General features: G+C 40.8%; 1 pseudogene; it reads left to right on the top strand.

Annotated features, from left to right (window-relative positions):
• The first annotated feature begins 8,000 nt into the window (after positions 1–8,000).
• On the top strand, positions 8,001–8,797 carry LOC111752041 (N-alpha-acetyltransferase 20-like; annotated as a pseudogene).
• Positions 8,798–9,025: the final 228 nt, after the last annotated feature.

The following is a 9,025-nucleotide window of genomic DNA, read 5'->3' as shown; positions in this document are numbered from 1 at the left end:
CAAATTTTCAAGAAATGGAAAATAATAGATTTTCTCATTGGCTCATATGTCTCCTAGGACATATAGGATCCCAGATAATAGGGATCAAATTCCATAAATCATAACAAAAATTCTGAATTGGCCCTTTAATCAGCATGCTTTCCATTAGTGAAAACACATGGTATCAGCAAAAAATTCAAAGGAGAACATAATTGAGTCTTGAAATGGATAGTAACCATGGCTCCCTCACACATGGAAAGAACCAGCCAAACAGCGGGATTAATCCTCCTGAGGACCATCTCCCAACTCAGCTCTCGTCACCCACCAAATATGCCAGCAGTACCTGGACTTCCCACTGCTTCTGCTGGAAATTCTCACATAGCTCCCTCAGGAGCAACTACCCAAGGCCAGCCCTTCTCCAAAATAAAAAAACAAACTAAAAGCCCCAAACAATTCAAACTTTCTCCCCTTCTCTTTTAGAAAGCTTACAGCAGGTTTCCCCTTTGGGAGGTGGCAGATGCCCTTTTCTCTCCTTTGTCTCATCAAAGTGGTAGGAATCAGCAACTCTCAAGGCAGGTGTTAGAGGCTCTTTGAATAAAAAAGTTAGGCCAGTGAAAAACCAAAGGCAGTTTGGCTTCCTCGGTAACAGTTGAATAATGCTGAAGGTATCCCAAATCCCCCAGTCACGTGGAGCTTTGGAGATCTCCATGGGGTTGGAGAAAAGTCTTTTCTTAAAGATAATCAAGAAAAACATCTTCAAATGACTTCATGAGGTGGATCCTCTCACTGCAGTTCTATTTGACAGATGAGGAGACTGAGGTATACGTCAGACAAGCCCTTGCCTGAGACTTCCATTGGCAAACACCTCTAACCCTGGCCTGTCAGACTCCAACCTGCACATTCTTCACAATTCTGCTAATCTGCTGAAAATACAGAACCTTAGAGCTGTGCCCATCTTGGAATTAGGATCCAGAAGACTTCAGTTTGAATCCCAGCTCTGCTACTGAGCTGGAGAATGGGGATAATAATTCCAAGGCTATGATCCTGTTGTGGGGTTGATTACCTTCTTTCCTTCCCCCATTTATAGATGAGGAAAATAAATCCCTGAGTATTACCAAAGTCAATGCTAGCAGCTCTAAAAAACAAACTCTAACATGTATAATGACCTAATATGATAAAAATAGATTTCTCTCCCATGGAAGTTGAGAATAGGTCTTTTTGATTGGTGGGTGACTTCCTGCAGGAAATCTTGAACTCAGACCCTTCTATCTTATGGGTCTGCCATCTTCAACACCTAACTTTCAGGCCAAGCTCTTCCTTCTCTCTCGTGTCAGATCAGCATAAAGGGAAGGAGCTCGTGGGAGGTTTTCAAAGGCCTGACATGGACATAGAGCCTGTCACTTCTGCTCATATTCTATTGGCTAAAACTTGGTCACACAGTCAGACCTACCTGCAGAGAAGGTGGAGGTGTAGTCTTTCTGTGTGCCCAGGAAGAAGAAGAAGCATATTTGGTGAACACCTGAACAGTCTCTGCTACCTCCCAAGAGGTGAAATGATGCCAAGAGACCCAGCAAGTTCACAGTGGAGTCCACCTGGAGTCCGGCTCCCCATTGTGCACCCAGGGCCCCAGCTCTTTCCTCTACCCTTCATGCCCTGAAGTTAAACAGAGTCACAAGACTGACCAGTGGGACCTCTGGCATAGATACACCTGAGCAAGCAGAAGGGAGGGCTATAGGTACCAAAGCGTCTCTGTTGCCTGGAGGAATCATGGGTTGGGATAGAGGACCACATCACCATGGCTTTTGGCTATTAAACTGGTCCAGACGCAGAGTTGATAACAGACCCCTCTTAAGGTTCTTTTATCCAGGGACTCAGGATTCTTTCCTTTATACTCCCCACCCACATGCCCCCATGTTGGTTTGTCTTTCTGAGCCCTAAGGCAGAATCCTTTTCTCTAGCTCTTTCTACTAATTGAAATCTTCACAGCATATCTTTTCTAAGACCTATTATTTTCGGGGTTCTGCTCCTCTGCTGGGAAGATCTGATTTAGTTAAGCTAAGGCCCTTTGGATGATGTTGGTGCAAGAGGTACCCCTCCCCAGGGGAATTTGGACTCAACAGGAAGCCTTGAGACGGGAAGATGATCACACAGATGACTGACTTGGAATCCTTCCTGTCAGACAGGTGAGGGCACTAAGTCTCAGAGATGAAACACTTCATAAATACATGTATCTCCAGCCCAGGAATCCTACCTCTAGGAATTTAGCCCTTAGAAACAGAGATGGACATAGAGATCTAATATAAAAAACCAAAACCATTGCAGTTGAGTTGGTCCCCACTCATGGTGACCCTGTGTGCGTCAGAGTAGAACTGTGCTTCATAGGGTTTTTCAGAAACAAATCACCAAGCCTTTATTCTGAGGCACCTCTGGGTAGGTTTGAACCACCAAACTTTTGGTTAGTTTGCACCATCCAGATACTCCATCTAATATAGAAAATGTTACTTGTAATTGCCAAAAGTTGTAAATAACCTATACATGTTACCATCAGAGTTAGGTAAAGTTATTTACAGTATATTCATTCAACAGAAAACCAGGCAATAATTTCGCGGTTGGAAATGATTGGATAGAAGATATTAAATGGCATGGGAAGACGTTTATAACATAGCAAATGTAGATATAAGATTATTTTTCGTGTGTAAGTATAAATGTCACTTCCAGGACTAAGGTGTGCCTTAGTCCTCAAGCCGTGGTGTTTTCAATCACCTCATATGCATGTGAAAGCTGGATGATAAATAAGGAAGACTAAAGAAGAATTTATGCCTTTGAATTATGGGTTTGGCAAATAATATTGAATATACCATGGACTGCCAGAAGAATGAACAAATCTGTCTTGGAAGAAGTACAGCCAGAGTGCTCCCGAGAAGCAAGGATGGTGAGACTTCTTATTATGTACTTTGGACATGTTATCAGGAGGACCATCCCTGGAGAAGGACATCATGCTTGGTAAAGTAGAGGGTCAGCAAAAAAGAGGAAGACCCACAATGAGATGGACTGGCACAGTGGCTGCAACAATGGACTCAAACATAACAAGGATTGTGAGGATGGTGCAGGACAGGGCCATGTTTCTTTCTGTTGTACACAGAATCACTGTGAGTTGGAACTGATTTGATGGCACCCGACAACAACAACAAAATATAAATACATAAAAACACATACACATATGTAAATACATCAGTGGTTGAGAGAGGCTATTTCTCGGTGGTAGCATTATAAATAGTTTTTCTCTTCATTTCTTTTTTTCCTTCTTTGGTCTGTCTATATTTTCTACAATGATTGTGAGAATTTTTCTAAGAAAAAAAAGTTTTGGTAAAATGAGAGGCTCTGGGATTATTATTTTAGCATCCCCAGGATTGGATAATACCTAAGAACAAAGAAATTCTGAATTTCTGACACTCTAGGCCTTTTTTTTTTTTTCTTAGTAACCCAGAGTGTCTGAAATGGAGCCAAGACTACTGGAGGTAAAAAGGTCAGGGTTTTTTGCCTTGGACATCCTTGGGGATTGTATTTTTGCCATTTTAAAAGTGTTTTTTTTTTATATTTTTTATTTCAGCTTTCTGATTCGTAATTGCAGTCTTATTTTTCCTTCCTGAGATAACCAAGAATCCTCTTGACTGGATATGACTACATGTGAAACATCTCAACAGCACTGTATTAGTCAGCTATCGCTTTGTAACAAACAACCACAAAGCCAGAGTGACATACAATCATGAGTATGTAGTTCTCATACATCTGCAGGTGGGCTGGGAAGCTCTAGGCCGCAGGTTGGATGCAGGTCTGTCCCATGTATCAGGTCATCTTCTCATGGCGATGGCAGAGGCGCAGAAGGACACACAGGAACATGCGATGCATCTTAAGGCCTAGACGCAGACTGGCAACTGTCACTTCTGCCAGGTTCCATTGGCCAAAGGAAGTCACAAGCCCTTCTGTGAGAGGAACTGCGCAGTCACATGGGTGCTCACGCTCGTACAGGGAAGGGTGAAGAATTAGGGCCAGTAATTTAATCCAGCTTCTCACAAATGTTCACTGTAGTCAGATCAGGTCATGTAATGTCTAAACTTACTCTGTACACTTTAAAAATATTATTCTTTCACCGATGCTAAATCCTATAAGCACGTATATATATTGTCAGTATTGTATAATATGAGGGGGAAAGTAAAATCAGCATAATTTCATTTCCTCAGATGCCCTGTTAGGATTTTGTTGTGTGCACATCAATCTATACAGTCAAATAAATATAAGCATATATTTACATATAACAAAAATGGGATCATACTTTTTCATTTAATCTTTTATGCTGCCTTTTTCACTTAATCTTATTTTATGAGCTTTTTCTTACATGATTAGTATTCTTTTATAAACAGACTTTTTCATAACTGTACAATATTTTAAAGACGTGCTGTAACTTATCTAGAGCTGTGTTCTCCAACATGGTAGCCACTAGCCACATGTGGCTATAGCACCTGAAATACGATCAGTCTGTATTGAAATGTCTGTGAGTATAAAACGTTATTGTTGTTGTTAGGTGTCTTCTAGTCAGTTCCGACTCATAGCGACCCTATGTACAATAGAACAAAACACTGCTCAGTCATGCAACATCCTCACAAACACATTGGGGGACCCAAAATTTGTATAATTTTGGATAATCTCTTTAAAAAAAAATCCAAACCCATTGCTGCCCAGTCGAATTCTGAACCCAGAACCCAGAACTCAGAATTAGGAATCAAAATTAACATTTATTTAGAATGAAAAAAAAAATCACAGTAAAATACATATTCTAAAAAGCTTAAAATCACACAAAAAAATCACAAATTTGGTAAAAACACTGTATTTTTAAATTAGCATCCTGCTGCCTCTGGAGTATTTTTCTCCTTACATTTTGGGGCTGCATACCTCTTCTATGGCAATGATCTTGTAATATAATTTTCACTAGAGAGACTAAAAAAGGTAGTCTTTCTTCTAGTATAAAAACCATATAGTTCGATGGAAATTATTTTTTTATTATTGATAGTTCAGAAACATTTTATTTTCATCATCAAAATTCATGATTGATAATGTCCTGTAAATTTTCAGAATTGTTATCAAATTTGGGAAAATCTCTATCAAGATTTTTTCATATAGGAGCTGGAAGATTTCAAGGTTTTTCAAAGATCCTTAAGCAACCACGAACCTTGAGTAATCCTTGGAAGGGGCCCAGGGTAGCAACAAGCCCTGAAGCTGAAGCCACATTTTGTTGTTGCTGTTGTTGGTTGCCATTGAGTTGGCTCAGACTCATGGAGACCTTACATATAACAGAACAAAACATCGCCCGGTTCCAAGCCACCTTCATGATTGTTGGCATGTTTGAGTCCATCGTTGTGGCCATTGTGTAGTACCTTCCAACCTAGGGGGCTTATCTTCCAGCACCATATTAGACGATATTCCATTATGATCCATAAGATTTTCAATGGCTAATTTTTTGAAGAAGATCACCAGTAGATTCTAATCTTAGTCTGGAAGCTCTGCTGGAACTTGTCCATCATGAGTGACCTTGCTGGTATTTGAGATACCAGTGGCATAGCTTCCAGCATCTCAGCAACATGAAAGCCACCACAGTACAACAAAATTGACAGACAGGTGGTGGAAAGACATATTAGCATCCTGGTAAACCATCCTCACTCTATGAAGTGTTCTGGCTGTACTTCCTCCATGACAGATTTGTTCATTCTTTTGGCGGTCCATGGTATATTCAGTATTCTTTGCCAACACTGTAATTCAAAGGTATCAGTTCTTCTTCGGCCATCTTTATTCATTGCCCACCTTTCCCCTGCATATGAGATGATTGAAAATACCAAGGCTTGGGTCAGGTGCATCTTTGCTTTTTAACATCTAAAGAGGTATTTTGCAGCAGATTTGCCCAGTGCAATGTGTTATTTGATTTCTTGACTGCTGCTTCCATGGATGTTGATTGTGGATTCAGGTAAAATGAACAACCGTGAACCGCACATAATCCTTGGAAAGGACCCAGGGGAGCACCAAGCCCTGAAGCTAAAGCCACATTTTGTTGTTGGTGTTGGTTGTCATTGAGTCAACTCAGACTCACGACAACCTTGTCTATAACAGCACCAACGTTGCCTGGTCCTGCACCATCTTCGTGATTGTTGTCATGTTTGAGTTCATTGTTGTGGCCATTGTGCAGTGCCTTCCAACCTATGGATTTTACTAGAATCTAAGATTCGGTAATGTTAAATTAACTCTGAATAATGAAGACAGCAAAAAAGGATGAAAATCTGGGAGAAAATAGTCTCCATGTCCCACTAGGCAAGGAAATGTCTACAGTGCCAACCACCTCACTTTGCTAAAAGCCTCAGATACTTTTACAGGGAATTGAGGATGGGCTCTGAGAACAGGCTCTGACCTTTAGTAGGACTTGGACATCTCTGCATTCATTCATTTATTCTTTCATTCAAAGAATATTTATCAAGGGCCTATTGTATCAGAAGGGCAGTAGTGGTCAGTGGTAAAATTCTTACCTCCATGTGGGAGACCCGGGTTTGATTCCCAGCCAATGCACCTCAAAAGCAGCCACCACCTACCTGTCAGTGGGGACTGGTATGTTGCTATGATGCTGTCATGAATTGAATTGTGTCCCTGAAAAACATGTGTATCAATTTGGCTAGGCCATGATTCCCAGTATCGTATGATTGTCTACCATTTTGTCATCTGATGCAGTTTCTCTATGTGTTGTAAATCCTATCACTATAATGTTAATGAGATGGATTAGCAGCAATTATGTTGATGAAATCTACAAGACTGGATTGTGTCTTGAGCCAATCTCTTTTGAGATATAAAAGAGAGAAGTGAGCAGAGAGATGGAGGACCTCATACTACCAAGAAAGCAGCACCGGGAGCAGAGGGCATCCTTTGGACTTGGGGTTCCTGAGTGAGGAATCTCCTCTTCCAGGGGAAGATTGATGACAAGGATCTTCTTCCAGAGCTGACAGAGAGAGAAAGCCTTCTCCTGGAACTGATGCCCTGAATTTGGACTTTTAGCCTACTAGGCTGTGAGAGAATAAATTTCTCTTTGTTAAAACCCTCCACTTGGGGTATTTCTGTTACAGCAGCACTAGATGACTAAGACAGATGCTGAACAGATTTCAGGGGAGCTTCTAGACTAAGGCAGACTAGGAAGAAAGGCCTAGTGATCTGCTTCCAAAAATCAACCAAAGAAAACCCTACGGATCAGAATGGTCTGATCTGCAACTGGTCATGGGGATGGCACAGGATTGGGCAGTGTTTCATTCTGTTGTGCACGGGGTCACTATGAGTCAGTGACAACTCTGCAGGAGCTAACGATAACAAATGAATGTCAGGCTCAGGTCTTGGCGCTAATGAAATCACCATAGACAAAATGATTTCCCTGTCCTTACGGAGTTTAGGTTCTAAGAGGGAGGAACAGATAATGAACATAACAAAGAGGTAAATTTTATAATACCATAGAAGGTGATAAACTCTAGGGAAAAAGAAAAGTAAAGCAAGGTCAAAGTGGTTGGAAGTACAGAGAGTGGGGGCAAGACGCAGTGTTAAATAATGTAGCCAATGCATCCCTCATTGAGAAGATGACATTTCAGGAAAGACTAAAAGGTAAGGGAGTTAACCATGCAGATAGCTCATAAGAGGCATTACCTAAAAACAGAAGAAAAGTTCAGATAAGATAGCAGAGTGACTAAACACAAAACAAAGCAAAAAATTCAAAGAGCCAAGAATTCAAAGAAGAGTTATTGATGGTGATTATGAAAAGAGATGAAACATGAGCTGGTGTATCTTAGAAGAGAAATGGAAGAAATTAATGGCAGCATTATAGAGATGAATGCTATAAAAATCAATCAACATGAATAAGCGTAAGTGGAAATTCCACCAGGGACACAGGAAATCCATTTCAGGAAATCATTCAAATCAAAATGGAAAAGAAAGAAGTTGTAAAAATGAACACAGAATCTCCTCGCCTAGCCCTGCCTTGCAGTGGCCTGGTACAGCATGACTTCCAGCAGGTTGTATGCAAGGCCACATTGAAATGGGCAGTGGTAGTGGCAACAGTGACCAGGCTCAGGGCCTTCACCCACAATGACCTGTTCCACTTCAACATTAACTGGGATCCACTTAAGGAAGCCTCCTATTTACAGTGCCTTCCCACTGGCCTGAGTAATTCAAAGTTACTTGGTTGATGTGTTACATTACCGATAAACCATGAAGGTTCAGTTCAGTAGTTAGGGAAGGCTGGCAAGGACCTATCATACTTTATCCATTTTCTTGGAATTTCCATGCCTTGGTTTGGCTGTTAAACTTACAGAGTTTTTGGAGGAGATTTCAAAAAGAAAAAGAGGATTTTTCTTTGTTATTATTGATCTCTCTGTAAGAGTATCCAGTCAAGTTGTAGTCGATATGTGCAAGGAGTTGGGCTAACAGCGTGTACAAGACCATCATAGATTACCACTTAACCTGCAAGAGTGAGCCGAATGAAGATGCTTACCGTATGTGTTCTCCAGGGGCACAGAGAAAAAGTCCATGATACCATTACCTCATCCTGTGAGGCCTGAAGATATTGAATGACCATGGGCCGTGGTTCTTAGGTGCTGCTCCAGATATTTTATGGACAATATTATTTTCTTTGGATGATCTCAGAGCTCTATTAGGAGAAAAATTATCCCTTAGGTTTTAGACTTCTAGAAAATACAAGTTATAAATTTATTTTCATTGTTTCCAATTAGCAATATTGTATCTACTAATGCAGTTCACTGTAATAAAATGCAGTAAAAGAGGCAGTTAGGTCAAAAGGAGACATTCTACTTTCATGGTTAATAGTACAGCTAGCATTAACATAGTATTAGCTACATGCTAGGGAAAAATGAAGTCCCTGAGTAGTGCGGATGGTTAATGTACAGCAAATGGCTAACCAAAAGGCTGGAGTTTCAAGTCCACCCAGAGGTGCCTCAGAAGAGAGACCTGTCAT

This window comes from Loxodonta africana, chromosome 3, assembly GCF_030014295.1.
Source record: "Loxodonta africana isolate mLoxAfr1 chromosome 3, mLoxAfr1.hap2, whole genome shotgun sequence".
In the NCBI taxonomy this organism is placed as follows: Eukaryota; Metazoa; Chordata; class Mammalia; order Proboscidea; family Elephantidae; genus Loxodonta; species Loxodonta africana.
The sequence above is the reverse complement of the archived record's forward strand: the minus strand, read 5'-3'. Positions and strand labels throughout refer to the sequence as shown.